This window comes from Ursus maritimus, unplaced genomic scaffold (assembly GCF_017311325.1).
Source record: "Ursus maritimus isolate PB19 unplaced genomic scaffold, ASM1731132v1 scaffold_1, whole genome shotgun sequence".
NCBI lineage: Eukaryota > Metazoa > Chordata > Mammalia > Carnivora > Ursidae > Ursus > Ursus maritimus.
Genome location: NW_024423343.1, coordinates 42959350 through 42971857, shown reverse-complemented (window position 1 = coordinate 42971857; position 12508 = coordinate 42959350). Strand labels below are relative to the sequence as shown.

The window sequence follows — 12508 nt, the reverse complement described above, 5'->3', positions numbered from 1 at the left end:
AAATGAAAATGACAAACTTTTTTAATAGTATTGTGTGGCATACAGCAGATGCAATAATTAGTTGATAATCCAGCTACAGCATTTAAAGCCATCATTGTGCTTTGTGATGGATTGTTGGCTCTCGACCTCTATATGCTTACCACATAGAGTGTTATCTTAAAGGTTGATTTTAAATAAAAGTGAGCTCATTCTCCATGAACCACATTAAAAATGAAAGCCCAGAAACTAGTCCTGCTCCCTGATATGCGCCAGAATGGAGAAGCGGAATAGAGTTCAAGAAAAGGCATTTATTGTCCACATGAATTTTTAGAGCATGTAGATTATCAGTAAAATGCAGTGAGAACAGTCCTCTTCAATCCGGTCTGAACAAGCAGTTTATCAGTTTATAAGAGAAGAAGAGCTAGATAAGACCGGAAATCACGTCTTCTCTGCTAACATCCGCTATGCACGCTCCCTGCCAATCTGCAGGAAAGCCAAGGCCCGCCCTTGAGCGTGTGTCTGAGGACAGGTCTGCAGTTTTTCTCACATAAACGACACCCTGGGAGGATGATCTCTAGTATCGACTTCTTTAGAAGAAAAAACTTAAAAATACTTGCAAAGTGATCTGAGGACACATTCTGGATTTAAAATTTTTCCCTCTCTGTTTACAATTGTCTCATACTCTATTGTTTTAAGACTCACCTTTACCACTGGCTGGCTCGGTCTGTGGGGGGGATGCAACTCTTGATCTTGGGATTGTGAGTTTGAGCCCCATGTCAGGTGTAGAGATTACTTAAAAAAATAGTCTTAAAGAGAGAGAGAGACCTTTATCAACCCTTTCCAAAACCTTTAATTCTTTGTTTTCAAAATCATGTGCCATCATTTTATATGTAATTACTCTATTAAAAGTACAATCAGGATGTATAGTTTTGGAAAGTAGTCAACAACTCTTGGCAAACATACAACTCACTTGACAGGAATGGGGGTGGGGGTGGTGATGGATGGTGGGGCAGGAATGAGAGATCTTGCAGTAGCTGGAGTTTGAGGAAAACTGGCCACCTCTCTCTCCAGTAAAAGCTAAGCCTTTTCAGTCGGGTTTGGGAACCAGTAGCTTGAGACACAATGCTGTGTAAATGTGTCTACCTTAAGCCAAGTATTTCCATAGGCCCAGAGTTCCATGCCAGGCTGGCTTACCAGCCTCACCCTTTCAAAGGGCTGAAAGCCCTCAGCCCATGGCTGAGCCCAGCTATGCCCTTGATGTATCAGGACAGCTTGCTGCAGGGACAAACTCGTCATTCAGTTAAATTGATATATCAAGTCTTAGAGTATAGAAGTAGGCAAAAGAATGAAAAGCCAGAGAGAGTAAATTATTTTTATCCTTAGGATACAGGAAGGAGTGCCATTCATTACAGGGAGAAATTGGTAGCTTTGATATTATTTTCCCCCCAGGATAGATATTTCTATCAATTTATCACACTAATATAAGCAAGGTCATACATGTGAAAAGTTATTTTTTAAAAATAAATTCTAAGGATTATAATTTCATTATCCAGATTACTTTGAGAATCCAATCTATAGGTAATCTAGGCTTGTACTTCCCAAATGATATCCACTAGCCTCGGGGGGCTATTGAGCCCTTGAAATGCATCTACTCTGAATTGAGATGTGCTACAAATGGAAATACATACAAGATTTTATGAAAAAAGTAAAATATTCATAATTTGTTATAGACATCTCTATAACACAATTTTTGCAATGGGACAATGGTTTTAAATTTTAGAACAAAATACCTTAACTTGCAATTTGATGAATATTGTAACAAAGCCAATAGTTCAGTAAGGCATTACGTTCACTATTAAAAGCAATTAGTAAATATTTAATAATAGTTTTATTTTCTAGATCCTATCTGTAAGTACCTCATTTACATTTTATTTCTCACATTTCCTATGTTGTAACTACTGATTTATTCCTTCTTTCTTGCAATCATACGCTACTGTATCTTCAATCACTGATTTAAATTCTATTAAAAGTAACATGACTATGGGAAAATTCTTGTCCACCATTTTGTTTCAATAGGCCAGAGTGAACCACAAACGAAACTTGACATATACCTTGCTACCAAACAAAGAATAACAATTGGTACAAGGGAAAGAACCTGGGTTTTAGGATAAACAGACCTGGGTTCACTGCTGCTTACAGTGTGATCGTAAATTGGATACAAAGCCATGTAATCTCTTTGAATCCCAGTTCCTTCATCCAGTAAAATCAATGCCATCTCTCAGGAATATTGTAAGAGGCAGATGAAATAATGTACATACATATCTAACACTGTTGATAGATACTCAATAAAAATAGTTATGGATACCTTTATTATTCATATATAATGCAGTCAGTCTAAAAATTATCAGGAACCAAAAACATAAGTTAAAAGTGAAACAATAAGTTAAAGGAGAGACCTCACTTCACTTAGCAGTGTGGTTTGTTAATGGATATGGACTAATCTGGGAAGTTTAATTATTTTGTTGTAGTATAATAACATAATATTATACTAGCAGTTAACACATACTGATCACTATTCTCCAAGTGCTGTGTTAGACATTTACTTACACTCTTTTATTTACAATAATGAGCGAATTCGTGTATCCCTAGATGCCATGGCATAACACTGTCTTTTCCTCCTAACTAGATATTTTGCTTACATTAAAGCACTAAATTAGGGCACCAGGGTGGCTCAGTCAGTTGATCATCTGCCTTCAGCTCAGGTCAGATCCCGGAGTCCTAGGATCGAGTCCCGCATCGGGCTTCTGATGCCAGCGGGGAGTCTGCTTCTCTCTCTTCCTCTGACCCTCCCCCCTCTTATGCTTTCTCTCTCTCAAATAAAGTCTTAAAAAAAAAAAAGAACTAAGTTAATAATTTTTCAAGATCTTCTTTTTAAAACATTTTCTACAGATTCCTTTCACCTGTTACTCTATACCAGCCACTTGCTTGCTCCTATCACCACCCCTAACTCAGCCCAACTGTTCTTAAGGACTGGCTCCCATGTTGAGTAGGGTCCTAAAGATCACTGCCTTTTAGTGCACTTTATATGTTGCCAATCTTCTGCCCTGGCTTCTGACCCCTTAGTTATAGGCTCCCTGTATGAAATTTTGAAGTGCCAAGAGATGTGTATTCTATAAAAGGCTTTCTGCTATGTTATAATGATGGGAAGATAAAAAGCAGACCTTTGCACCTATGTGTAAAGTCTGTAAGAAGCCCTTCTGTCTGGAAGAAGTCCAGCCAGGCTAAGCCAGCCGTAATCCTTTCTACCAGTAAGTAGTAGCTTTAACTATGAGCAAAATGCCAAAAGAACCACAGCTTAAATAAGATAAAAGAGAGCTGGTAAGCTGAAAGCTGGCTCTACCCTAACGTCCCCAGGGACTCAGGCTCCTTCCATCCCCAGACTATGGCCCTTCTTCTCATGGTCTAAGGCAACAGGATCTGCATTTTGGGCAGCAAGATAGAGGAAAAGACAGAAAGGAAAGAGCAGGTGATTTTTCAGCTCATTGACCAGAACTAGTCATGTGACTATACTTATTTACAGAGAGGTGGAAAATGTACCCCGCCACGTAGCCAGCAGCCATGCACCCAGCTCAAACCAGGCATTTTATCACCCTGGAAGAGAGGAAACAGGCATTGGAGAACAAACAGCAATCTCTATCACTCAGTCTGACTGAACTGTCCGGGCTTTGGCCGTGGTCTGACCTCTGATCACACATCCCTTGTTCTTATCACTAATGTCTCATGACCTTTACAGCCACACTCACTTATCTACTTATGCTGTACTTATCTACTGCATCCCCCAAAGAATTAAAAGTGCCATAAATATATACACTTATCAAAATGATAAAGGGAACTTCCTGCCAGTAAAAGCACAGATGAAAATACAAGATGAACATAAGCAGTTATTTCTCTCCCCAGATCTATAGAAGTAGCTGGGATTCCTGACGCTGCCAATTTCCCTACTGCCCCCTCTTATCAAACTACACCCTCTGCCTCTGTCTGTTGAATGTTTAGCATGCAGACAAGCTCGTGTCAAGTCTATACCGTGCTTAGCCATTGCCCTTAGGAGTCTGATCAGCCCCGTCCACAGAAGCTGATCTAACTCCTTGTCCTACATCCACAGCCTGGAGTGTTTGCTGCAACCAGCTGAAACAGCACTGTCCATCGCGTGGGAGAGAAAGTCAAACACAGATACACAGGTAGATACACACATAGATACACACACAGATACACAATACACACACAGATACACACACAGATACACACATAGATACACAGCAAAAGGTTACATTTGCCTTCTTGTCCCCCAGATTTGTTTTCATTTTTTTCTCTAAATGAGAAGAGAGAGTAAAAATAGTCAGTTGTAACCTTTTACACCCGTAGTTAACAACTCTAATTGTATCTGGCTTGGTACAGACTGGTTGAAACAGACGTTCATAAAGCAAGCCTAAGTAACTGCAAATGTCCCCTTAGAATGGCAAGGAGCACAATGAAAGCCTCCTATGTGCACAAGTAAATGTGTGAAACTGATCCAGGGGAAGTAGCTGTTTTGAGCATTGACATTTCTTAAAAGGTTTTATTTGTTTACTATTTCTATCTGATAATCAGACTAGCCAGAATTCTGGCTCTGTAACAAAATTACTGTAATCTTAATACGATTTTTCTTTTTCAGGCTGTATTTTCAATGCTCCTGATCCTGAAGGAGTCATGACTGTGCAGGATTAAGAGCTTATTTCTTTACCTGTTAGGAAGAAAGGAAGGAAGGAAGGGAAGGAGGAAGGGAGGGAAAGAAAGAAGGGAGGAGGAGAGGGGAGATGGAGGAGGGAAAGGGAGAGGAGAGGACTTGTGCAGCTGTAAAAGGCTCCTCACTCAGAAAGGCACTGTACTTGGCTCTGCCATTGCCATCTCAAAATTTTTAAAGTTTTTCTCTTTAAGGAGGTGGGCAGGGAGATAGGCAAAATAGGTGATGGTGATTAAGGAGGGAACTTGTGATGAGCACTGTGTGTTGTATGGAAGTAATGGGTCACTAAATTCTACACCAGAAACCAATATTACACTGCATGTTAACTAACGGAAATTTAAATAAAAATTTGGAGGAAAAAATAAAATAAAATCCTTTCCTTACCAAAAAAATTATCTTTGAACTTGTAAGTTAAGTCAAAAAGACATGAACGCATGAACAGGGACACGACATACAGTATGCGTCTCCCCACACCCACCCCACTACCCCCAACCCATTCACTCAACGTTCACGGTGCCTGGTGAGCATGGAATCCCCACAGGCCCATGATGTTCAATGAGACTCAAAGTGAGTACAAGGTAAGTATATTACATTTACGATCAAGTGGGGGCACTGACAGCCCCCAAGAACCAGAACTTGCTTCCAATACAGAAAGAAGGCAATGGCATTCTGAAAAACATGAGTGAACAACTAAGTGAAGCTATCACAACCTTTCTTATCTGTGTTATTTCTCGGTATTAGCAAATCACATCAGCTGAAAACCATGGCATGGAAGGAAAGGGAAAGACAGGGTCACCTATAATTCCTTCCCTTTCTTGTCCTACCTTGCCAATAAGCTAAAGGTAGAGAGGGCTGGCAGAAGGTGTGAGTATCAAGAAAAGAAAAACAGTCAAGTTAGTTTCGTGGACTGTTTCCACTGTTCTGGTGAGAATAAAATACGTATTCATGTAGGAGCGATAAGAAATGGATCATGTAATTTTGGCAATTCCACATATGAGTTAAATGCTCTTATACCTGCATTTAAAACTGGCATTACACAATATAAAGATGAATAAAATCCATGATAATAAACTAAATTTTTAAATTTTCTTTAAATAGAATGACATTAAACAGCAAATAAACAATATTATGACAGGTTGAGAGAGACCATGGAAGAAAGGAAATATGTTTTATTTTAGTACCTTGAAGTACTTAAATACTTTAGTACTTTCCCCCCTGCTTTTTGAACAAAGGCCCCACATTTTCATTTTGCACTGGGTGCCACGAATGATGTAGCTGGCCCTGTATTGGTCTCATTTTCACTTCTAACCTCATTGTCTTTTGCTCTGTCTGAATTTTTGTCATATTTGCTGGTCAGGGCGAAAGCGAGCCCCCTGGTGAGTGAGGTCTCCCCCCCGCTGAGAAGGGTCTTTTCTGTTATCCAAAAACTGAGGTGATAAGGGAACCAGACTGTGTTTTGTATACATTTCTCACCCGGCAAGGAAGCTGGCCCTTTATGCTGTGGCATTTCAAGCACATTTGCTGCAAACTTACTATTCACACCCTCCACCAGATGTCTCCAGGAGATCTGTGCAGGCTCTTATGTAATATTAAAGGCGAATAAATTCTAACAAGGTTCATGTCTTGGCTAACCTCTTCCAATATGCTGCTTTTAAACTACATCATTATGCTTTAAGTATGCTGCTTTCTTTAAACAACTCATTTCTTTTATTATGTTTAGGGTATTCTTTTCATTACATGCTTCTTAAAGAGGTAGAACATAAGGGCGCCTGGGTGGTGCAGTCATTAAGCGTCTGCCTTCGGCTCAGGGCGTGATCCTAGCTTTCTGGGATCGAGCCCCACATCAGGCTTCTCTGCTAGGAGCCTGCTTCTTCCTCTCCCACTCCCCTGCTGTGTTCCCTCTCTTGCTGGCTGTCTCTCTCTCTCTGTCAAATAAATAAATAAAATCTTAAAAAAAAAAAAAGAGGTAGAACATAGGAGGAAGTAAAAGCAAGGAGGAAAATCTATCACCCAGACACGACTGCTGACATTTTAGTCTGTTTCCCTAGAGTTGTTTTCCTTCTTGTGCAGAAAAGAGTGAAAACATGAGCCACAGAGTGGGAGAAGATCTCTGTAATATATATTTGGTAAGGGACCTGTACCCCGAAGAGATAAAGGACTCCTACAGATCAACCAGAAAAATAAAGCCCAATTTAAAAATGGCCACAAGGTTTTTCGCAGTGGGTTTGCTGCCAGAACACAGGTGAACACGGAACACAGAAAAACACTGTGAAACCTGAACCACAATAGGAAAAGACTCCTATCAACGTTGTCGTCTTTGGATGCGTAGACTCGGGCAGGTCCTACCACTACTGGTTATCTGATCCCCAAGTGTGGTGGGATCGACAAAAGAACTATCGAAAACTTCGATAAGGAAGTAAAGAGGGAGAAAGGCTCCTTCAAGGGTGCCTGGGTCTTGGATAAACTGAAAGCTGAACACGAATGTGCTATCACCATTGATATCTCCCTGTGAACATTCGAGACCAGCAAGTACTATGTGACCATCATTGATACTCCAGGACACAAAGACTTTCTCAAAAACACGACTGCAGGCACACGTCAGGCTGAGTTTGAAGCAGGTGTCTCCGAGAACCGGCAGGCCCGTGAGCACGCCCCTTTGGCACACACACTGGGTGCAAAACCACCAATGGTGGGATTGGCAAATGGCTTCCACCGAGCCACCCTACAGCCAGAAGAGATATGGGAAACCATTAAGGTCAGCACCTACATTAAGCAAATTGGCTACAACCCCAACACAGTAGCATTTGTGCCAATTTCTGGCTGGAATGGTGACAACATGCTGGAGCCACGTGCTAACATGCCTCAGTTCAAGGGAGGGAAAGTCACCGGTAAAGATGGGAACGCCAGTGGAACCATACTGCTTGAATGCTTGAATGGACTCTGGATTGCATTCTGCCACCAACTCATCCAGCTGACAAGCCCTTGCATCTGCCTCCCCAGGACGTCTACAAAGTTGGTGGTGCTGGTACCTTCCCTGCGGGCCGAGTGGAGACTGATGTTCTTACACCTGGCAGGGTGGTCACCTTTGCTCCAGTCAGTGTTACAACCGAAGCAAAGTCTGTTGAAGGGAGGCTCTTCTTGGGGACATTCTGGGCTTCAGTGTCAAAAAGATGTTCGTCGTGGCATTGTGGCTGGTGACAGCAAAAATGACCCACCCATGGAAGCAGCTGGCTTCACATCTCAGGTGGTGACCCTGAACCATCCAGGCCACATCAGTGCTGGGTACGCACTTGTGCGGATTGTCACGCAGCTCACATCGCTTGCAAGGTTGCTGAGCTGAAGGAGATTGATCGTCGTTCTGGAAAAAAGCTGCAAGATGGTCCCAGGTTCTTGAAATCGGTGACACTGCCATCACAGATATGGCCCATGGCAAGCCTACGTGTGTTGAGAGCCTCTCTGACTTCCGTCATCTGGGCTGTTCTGCTGGTCATGACATGGGAGGGACGCTTGCTGTGGGTGCCATCAAAGCAATGGACAAGAAGGCTGCTGGCGCTGGCGAGGTCACCAAGTCTGCCCAGAAAGCTCAGAAGCCCCAGCACCTGCCAGCCTGGGCTTCCTCAGCGGTGGAAGAATGGTCTCAGAACTGTTTGTGTCACTGGCCACTGAAGTTTAATAGTAACAGACTGGTTAACGATGACAGCGCATCGTAAACACTTCAGAGGGAAAGGAGAATGTCTTCTGTGGGCCATTTGTTTTGTGTATGTGTGTGCGGCAGTTTTTAAGTTATTAGTTTTTAAGATCAGTACTTTTTAACAGAAACAACTTGACCAGAAATCTGTCACGGAATTTGGAGACCCATTAAAACAAATTTTAACGAGAAAAAAATAAAAATGGCCACAAGACCCTTCACAAAAAAGAGAGTGCTTAAACAGCCACTAAGCATACGAAAGGGCGCTCGACATCCCTAGTCACCAAGAAAAGGCATTAAAACCACATCAAGGAGCCACTACACCCACCAGAATAACACGTATTCCCGAGAATTCAGAACAACTAAACGTCTCTTCTCTTGCTGGTGGGAGCAGAAATCTGTACAACTACTTTAGAAAACTAACACATAGTTGAACAGCCACTTTAGAAAAATATTTAATAAAGCTGAACATATGTTTATTCTATGACCTTTTTCTAGGTATATGCCCAACAGAAATGCATGTAAATATACGTCAAGAAACACTTTCAAGAATATCCATAGCAACAGTATTTATAATAGCCAAATCCTGAAAATCAAGCAAATGCTCAAACAACAGTAGAAAGGGTAAATAGATCCTGGTATACTAAAACAGTGAAACACCATGGACCAATCTCATGTACATTATGCCGAATGAAAGAAGTAACACAGAAAAATCGTGTTGTATATGATACCATTCATCATTCATAAGATGTTCAAAGCCAAGCAGAACTAATGGAAAGCGCTATCAAGATCCCTCTGCAGGAGTGGTCTCCTTCGGAAATGCCTCAGCTCACCCAAGATCACATCCCCAACCCTGGGGCTGGGTGTGAAGGCCTTTGTTGACACTTGGGATGACTCTTTGGAGCCTTCTGAGCTTCAGAGCTCCTGTACAGTCAGTTGAAGACTTTGTTGACATTGCAATTGAACTCAACTCCTACCTCTGCTCGACCATTTTCTTCCCCTTCTCTTCCCTCCCACAATGATTGGTCCCAGCTGCACAGCAATCTGGGTCCGCTGCCATGGGAACTTAATCTAAGTGACAGTAGTAGTTACCTTTGGGGTGGCAATGACTGGAGGAGGGCAAGAGAGACCTTTCTGGGGTGTCAGTAACGTTCTACACCTTGGTGGCCGATACATAGGAGTGTTCACTTTGTCAAAATTCATCGATATATTTTGTATATTTTACTATATGTATGTTATACTTCAATTTAAAAAAGCCAATGAATATACTTGAAGAATGTGTGTATTTGAACATTTTTCTAATTATTCCATCAAGATAAATTCCTAGAAGTGAAATTGCTAGATCAGAAATGGGCATTCTATGAATCATCGAGCCTTACATCGAAAACCAGGGATGTACTGTATGGTGACTAACATAATATAATAAAAAATCATTATTAAAAAAAAAAAAAAAAGAAATGGGCATTCTAAATTTGGGTGCCTATTGACAAAGGGTCCTCCAGAAAAGGTTTACCAACTGATAAACCTTATCAGCAGAGGATGAGAATGTTCATTCCCCACATCCTTGCCAACACTAGAGAGCATCAGTTGTCTAATCCGTGAAAAAAGTAGATCATGTTGTTTTAATATTCTATTGCTCTTTTTTAGAATTAATTACATGCTGATGATTAGTCGGCCAATTTTAAGTAATTAGTGAAGTCACTGCATTCCTTGAATTATACCATTTTATTATGCAAAATAAATAAAAGCTTAAATATTTATATTAAAAAAACAATATGCAGACATTATAGACAGGCAAGTTTGAATTCAACACAAGAAGCTTTTTGAAGGATTCAAGATGTCCGCCCATGGAATGAACTTCATTCTAACTACCGTTTATCCTATAGGCATTGGACAGGGGCTACTAAAATCTAGATGACCCTTTTTCTAGGAGTCGAGGCATGAGATCTAGTTTTCATGATGAATCGGATTATCTATATTGGGGTTTTTTTATTATAAAATTCTAATACACCATGCTTTTTAAAAATTATTTTCTTTATGTACTTTTTCACTTAAAGATCTCATTCATTTCTGCAACTTCAACTATATATTTGATTCCCAAATTTATAAAAGGAAAAATGGAAAAGAGGAGGGCATAGATTGGAATATGGAAAAAGCCCTAATCTCTCTTTCAAACCCCAGACCTCTATTTCTAATTGCCTGCCCGCCATTTCCACTTCCATGTCCTGCCAGTCCATGCAACTCAACAGCTCCCAAAGTAATCGCCTTTCCCATTCTGCCCTCCCCTCCTCGATTAGACTCCTAGTAGACTCCTCTCACACTCTTAATTTTCTGATTTGAGGTCTCCTCTTCTGTATCCTGCCCTGAGGGAAAACTCTGGGGTCCTGTTCTCTTCCTTGAGCTCTTCCTCCCCACTCTCTCCCCATTTCCTGGCCTCCAACATCCCTTCATCCTTCAAACTCCCCAGTCACCACTTTTGGCCAGACCTTTCCCCGCCTCTGACTCCCCCTTACACAAGTACTGCAACAGGGCTTTGAGGAACCTGTATAGTTTAAGAAAACCTAGACTGGAGTCAGAGTGAAATCTGCTGCCGTGGGTGATATGTGACTATGGATGGGGACAACTCCCTGTGCTGCGGTCTCTTCATTGGCAGGACAGTCACAAGGGGCCCTTTCGATGCCAGGACTGTACAACTGATTCTAAGCCAGGCTTTCATTTCCCTCAGAACCCTCCGGTGACTTTTTATTACTCCTAGGCTTTAGCTCGGCATACAAGGCCCTCCTCCTGTCTCCCACTGCCTGCCCCCCCAACCCCCCAAGGAAATGAAGAAAGAAAAATAGATGAGACTGTCAAAATCTTTTCTTAGATTTTGGGACACTCATCACCTAGCTGATTTTCACAGGGCTTCTCATCCTTTTACCCTCAGCGTGTTCAACTTAGGAACTGCAAAAAAAAAAAAAAAAAAAAAAAAAAAAAGCCTTCAAGGGAAATCGCATGCAAAGCACCAGGCTCACTGCTCTATATTCTTTTCTCTGGGATGTTAAGCCCTTAGATCCTGGCTGCCCAATCTCTAAATTCCAATTTGTCTCCCTAGTCCAGTGAGACAGCTGTGAGCTAGAGCTCTCTCTGTCTTTAGGTCTCACAATGTGAATTTGAGGATACCTTGGGGTAAGCAAAGACTTCTTGAGCAAAACACTAATCATAGTGGGAAAACTGGAGATAAGCTCAATGATCATTAATAAAAGAATGGCTAAAATAACTTGCAGTCTATATATAATGGTATGTTATGCAACCAATGAACAGAAGAGTTAGGTGTTAGGAAAATACACTCCGGGTACAGGGTGATGGTATATTGTGTACTGTGTTGCTAAGTGAAAAAAAACAATGTATAAAAGAGTGATTTGGTTTGTAAATTAAAAAAAATTTTTTTTAACCTGTAAGTATATATACCAAACTATTCGTGTAATTATGCCAATAGATAGGATTACAAAAGAATCTCCATTTTCTGTATCATGGTTCTTTTATAAAAGAATTACTTTTATAACTAGGGGAAAGAGTGAAATAAAGTTGAACAACATTTCTTTAAGAACAAAGTAACATTTTGGGTCACCTGGGTGGCTCAGTTGGTTAAATGTCCGATTCTTGATTTCAGATGGGGTCATGATTGCAGGGTTGTGAGATCAAACCCTGCGTCAGGCTCCGTGCTCCGCACAGAGTCTGTTTGTCCCTCTTCCTCTACTTCTCCTTACTCTCTGTCTCTCTCTCTCTTTCTGAAATAAATAAATAAAATCTTTTTAAAAAAGTAACATTCGGGCTGCAGGTTATATACGCCCTCTGCAATGAAAACTTGATGAGAATAGGGACTTTTAGATACATGTGGCTGTGTTCCCAGTACCTAGAACAGTGTGACTAAGTGGGCGCTTAGTAGTAAATATTGGTCAAATGAACGAATATGTCCAAGACTTTGACATGAATGTTAAGATTGTGAAGCTAGTTTCCTATATTTAGTAATCTCCAAGGAGTAATACACATGATATTATGAAAAATACATTTCAAGGGGG

General features: G+C 41.1%; 1 long non-coding RNA gene across 8 annotated transcripts in view; it reads right to left on the bottom strand.

The window, feature by feature from the left end:
* LOC103659677 overlaps positions 1-12508 on the bottom strand; it is a 35515-nt gene that overhangs the window by 5488 nt on the left and 17519 nt on the right. The window contains exon 4 of one of the 8 annotated variants that reach the window (XR_005838096.1): positions 682-785. The exons of the other annotated variants lie outside the window; for them this stretch is intronic. This is a non-coding gene — a long non-coding RNA (uncharacterized LOC103659677). The remainder of the gene's footprint in view (positions 1-681; positions 786-12508) is intronic. 8 annotated transcript variants of the gene reach the window in all.